This window comes from Triticum urartu, unplaced genomic scaffold (assembly GCF_003073215.2).
Source record: "Triticum urartu cultivar G1812 unplaced genomic scaffold, Tu2.1 TuUngrouped_contig_8249, whole genome shotgun sequence".
NCBI classification, from domain to species: domain Eukaryota; kingdom Viridiplantae; phylum Streptophyta; class Magnoliopsida; order Poales; family Poaceae; genus Triticum; species Triticum urartu.
In genome coordinates this window covers 5,001-9,804 of record NW_024119178.1, presented here as the reverse complement: position 1 = coordinate 9,804, position 4,804 = coordinate 5,001, and the positions used below count along the sequence as shown (strand labels likewise).

The 4,804-nt window shown below is 43.5% G+C and overlaps 1 non-coding gene and 1 pseudogene across 1 annotated transcript; one reads left to right on the top strand and one right to left on the bottom strand.

The window, feature by feature from the left end:
• Window positions 1-2,056: 2,056 nt before the first annotated feature.
• Window positions 2,057-3,928, bottom strand: LOC125531867 (annotated as a pseudogene).
• Window positions 2,310-2,381, top strand: TRNAR-UCU. The gene has a single exon. It is a non-coding gene; the product is annotated as a tRNA-Arg (tRNA).
• Window positions 3,929-4,804: the final 876 nt, after the last annotated feature.

Below are 4,804 nucleotides of genomic sequence, written 5' to 3'. Positions count from 1 at the left end.
GATGGCAATCTTGTCAGCGCCGCTTGCCACCGCGCACCGCTGGCTGCCCAACCTCCCGCCACGTACGCCTGGAAGGGTCCCAGAGCGACACGTTGGTGGATGTGCTGGACCACGGGTACAGAGTGGTGGCTTGCCGTGGCAAGCGCCTTGCCGCGGTCGCTCTCTTGTCGCATTCGGGAGCTTGTCGCTCACCGGGCCTTGCCGGGACGCGTGGCGCGTCGCGGCAAGTTCCTTGAGATGCCTTGGTTGGCCTTCCCGGCAAGCTCCTCTTGCCGGGGTCTTGTCTCCTTGACTTGGATACTTTGTTCTTGAATGGCTCCAAAGGAACCACGGAGGACCTTGGCGGTCACCCGGCAAGCCTTGCCGCGGGACGCTGCGACTGCCCGTGCACAAGTTCGAGATACTAGGGTACCCCTACTCTAGTACACCGACAGGTAAGGACCTTGGCGGTCACCCAGCAAGCCTTGCCGTGGGATGCTGCGACTGCCCGTGCACAAGTTCAGGATACTAAGGTACCCCTACTCTAGTACACCGACACTCTCTTTTTCAACTTAATTGTGGCATTTCATTCTGTTATCGACTAATGGTTGACACTGGAGAAGCATTGAAGGCTCCTTCCATAGATTCCAAAGCCCTGTTTGCTATTATCAAAATATATATTCTGACTCCCTTGTTGTCTTATTGATCTGACCAACCGCAATAACAACATTGCCATTCGGGGTTACGCGAGTCGGAGTATTAAATAAATGGAATATTCCAGCAAGAGCAACCGAACCATCTTCTCGTTGTCCTTCCATTCTTCTGACCAATAAAATAGCACTTGGTCATAAGAATCCAACCGGAGTTCGAAATCGGAGATAAGAATTGAATCAATTTCAGGCACTTCCCTCAAGCCGAAACCGGAACAGGAAACTTGTAACTTCTAGCTGAGAAGGATAAGAGAGGTTTGTCTTGCTTTGTCTTATAGTGATTGTGTGCCAGGGGTCAGCGAAGAGACGGGACGCTATTGTCCCAGACTACTTGAACTAGTCTACTAGGACTCGGGGGAAGAGACTTGTTTGCGATAGGACGAGAGATCAAGTACAGTGTTCGGTTCAAACTAGGCAACCTCTTCGTTATAAGACCGAGAATAGTATATGCCCCGTCTCACCACTAGCTAGGGCCACCAGCATTAGGAAACTAAGGAAGAGTCGTATGGCTAAGGAATTCAGGGCTGATAGAGCTCTTGGGAAGAAGTCAGTATCCAGCTTTCTTTCATTGATATCAATAACAAGCGAGGAAAGGACAGTCTTTCAAGAGAAGATAGGTCTGCTTTTCATTAAGGAATTGCTGCGAGTATTGCTTGTTTCCCAGATCCGGTATCAGGACCTGTCGATAGATGGGATGGACCCACCCGTTTGACTCTTATGAATTGATAATTAGATACCATTGCTAAAGGAAAGTAAAGATAGTGGTTTGTGTTGCAAAAAGCTAGTTCAAGGTCAGGCTCCGTCAAACAGAGTCGTCAAGAACGAAAAGCTGAAAGAATGATGTGTCAAACAGTGATTGCGCACAGAGGTTAGTTAAGTATAGGAACTATTGTCACTAACGAGAAGTATGCTGCTGTCCCAATAAAAGGATAGTTGGATGGTATCGATTGAGGGAATAGGGATAGGTGGTTAAACGCGATGCTGCGCCTAACTATATAGAACGGTGATCCATGAAGAGAAGTCGGCCAGCTATTAAGTCAGAGAAGTCATCAACCTATTACTAGTGTCAGTTATGTTAAGAGAAGTCATCAACCTATTACTACTGTCAGTTCTCTTCTTCCTCTCTACCAATTGAAAGTAAGTGTTGATTTCGCCTAATAGGGACAAAGCAAAGTAGGGTGGTCAAGTACAGTATGCCTGGAGTTCGTAGTGCCCACTAAATATCATTGGCAAGTTATAGAAGTCTTTTTCTCTTCTGAGATATCATTGGTCAGTGCAGCGAGGGGCAACCATCATTTCTATTGCTCTGTAAAGAAAAGATAGGACAAGGGTCTTGCTCCACCCAATGGAGATAAAGCACGGGGATCTTATCCACTAGTTACCCCTCTTTAGTTTAAGAGTATAGAGCAGTTTGGTAGCTCATAAGGCTCATAACCTTGGGGTTGCGGGTTCGATTCCCACTACCGCCTCCATACTCCTTCTTTATGATATATGCATGATATAATATATACATCATGCATTTGTATCTGGATTTTTTGATTTCCTAAAAGAGTTTTGGTCTAACAGTTTTTTCTCGGAAGAAGCAAAAAAATAAAAGAAAGAATAAAATATGAAAGAAAAGCGTCCATTGTCTAATGGATAGGACAGAGGTCTTCTAAACCTTTGGTATAGGTTCAAATCCTATTGGACGCAATCTTATTTCTATCTATTCTTTAAATAACTATACTAAACTAAAAACAAAGAAAACTTTTTTGCATGATTCAAATGAAAAAGCTTTCTCAACGATTCCTATTCTACTAACAAGAGTAGACATGCAAAATTTATTTGTTACTGAAGAGAAAACCGTTCCAGCTGTTCCTGAATAGCTTCCTTCAAAAGGATTTCCGCTTGCTCGGTGAATGTCTTGCTAGAAGATATAATTTCTTGGAATTGAGGTTTAGTATCTTTTAGATGTTTACGTAACTCATCCAGAAATTTATTTACCTGTTCAATTTCTAACGAATCAAGATATCCTCTTGTTCCGGTATAAATAGTAGCTATCTGCTCTTCCACTGGGAGAGGATTTGCCTGGGATTGTTTAAGCAATTCCCTTAATCGTCGACCCCTTGCCAATTGATTCTGACTTGTTTTATCGAGAGCAGAGGCGAATAATAGGCTTGTCACTCTACGAATTGAGCTAGTTCCAATTTGGATTTGCCAGCTACTTGTTTCATGGCTTTAATTTGAGCCACGGATCCTACTCTGGAAACAGAAATACCCACATTAATAGCGGGTCGAATTCCGGCATGGAATAGATCCGTAGATAAGAATATTTGTCCATCTGTAATGGAGATTACATTAGTAGGAATATAGGCGGAAACGTCTCCAGATTGAGTCTCAACTATTGGTAAAGCGGTCATACTTCCTTCGCCTAAAAGAGAATTTAATTTAGCGGCTCTTTCTAAAAGGCGTGAACGCAAATAAAAAATATACATCCCCTGGATAAGCCTCATGGCCGGGAGGTCTTCTTAATAGAAGGGACATTTGGCAATAAGCTTGTGCCTGTTTGGAGAGATCACATAAATTATTAAAGTATGCCGTTCGCGGTACATAAAATACTCAGCCAGGGCTGCTCCTGTATAAGGAGCGAGGTATTGTAATGTAGCAGGTGAATCCGCCATTTCAGCTACTACAATAGTGTATTCCATGGCCCCCTCCTCATGGAAAGTAGTTACTACTTGAGCTACGGAGGATGCTCTTTGACCGATAGCTACATAAACACATATTACACATTGCCCTTTTTGATTGAGAATTGTATCTGTGGCTACTGCTGTTTTGCTAGTCTGTTTGTCCCCAATAATGAACTCTCACTGACCGCGCCCTATAGGGATCATCGAATCGATAGCAATAAGCCCTGTTTGAAGAGGTTCGTATAAGGAACGCTTGGAAATTCTACTTGGAGCAGGAGATTCAATTAAGCGATATTCGAAAGCTACAATTTCGCCTCTCCCATCAATAGGTTTAGCCAGAGCATTTATAACACGACCCAAGTTATATACGCTCACGGGTATCTGAGCAATTCTTCCTGTTGCTTTTACAAAACTTCCCTCTTGATGCTAAACCATAGCTCTAACTGAGTCAAATTCCACAATTTCTAAGAACGATATGCTTTTTTTCATTTTCCACTGTGAAAGCTTCTCTCAATCCCTCCCTAGTCCTTTCTTTCCTGGGCACAGGCTTACCTGGTTGACCGCCCACATTCATTCATTGTTTGTTCTGTTGTGGAATCGAACCACAGAGCTAGCGCAATTGGGATTTAGAGTCCCATGCTTGAAACTAAAGAGGATTTTTAGTCCTCTGCTCTACCAGGCAGAACCTAGAAGGATACTTCACACCCGATTTGACACAGCTAGACCCCAGTATAGAAAACTTTTTTGAGTATGTTGGCAAGGTCCGGTCATCCGCTTCTGTGCTTGCACTTCTGCGTAACTAGGGGTGCAAGTCCAGTACAGCGTACTTTCATAATTGAATCAAAAGCGTCGATACATGAAAAATCTCTATATACGATATTTATGACACAGAATGTTGTTCTTTCAACATGATTCCTCAACAATTTTTTCATTGTAACTGACTCTCCATTCTCTCCGTTCTACTTTGGTTTTTGACTAATAATTACCATGATGAATTTCTCTTACTGCTTGGTTCCGCATTGGATTTTGGAAACTTTTGTTTAGAAAGTGGTGTCACGACCGTGGGAATCAAATGGATGGTTCAGGAAAGTCTAGTGAAGCGGCACGGTCTAATCATATAGATGACCCTAGTGGTATGGTTCCATAGAAAACTACTGGAGGCCATTACCGCCACCGAAATGGTTTCCATGCTCCGTTGGATGATTTGACGATATCGCAGTATCAAGCTAGAACGGTTTCAATTTGTAGGACGGGAAAGAAACCTCATCCTTTGGTGCACACTAACCGATGAAGCTCAACCCTCTCTCGAACTGAGCTATTTCCGCTTTTTCGAACAAAAAGTTCGAGTAGTTCAGTGAAAAAACGGTCAAGCTTTCTTCCATCCTTCCTAGCTCCTCGAGCTTGCACCCGCTCGACGCCTTTTTCATTGTTCGTTCTGAGGTGGAT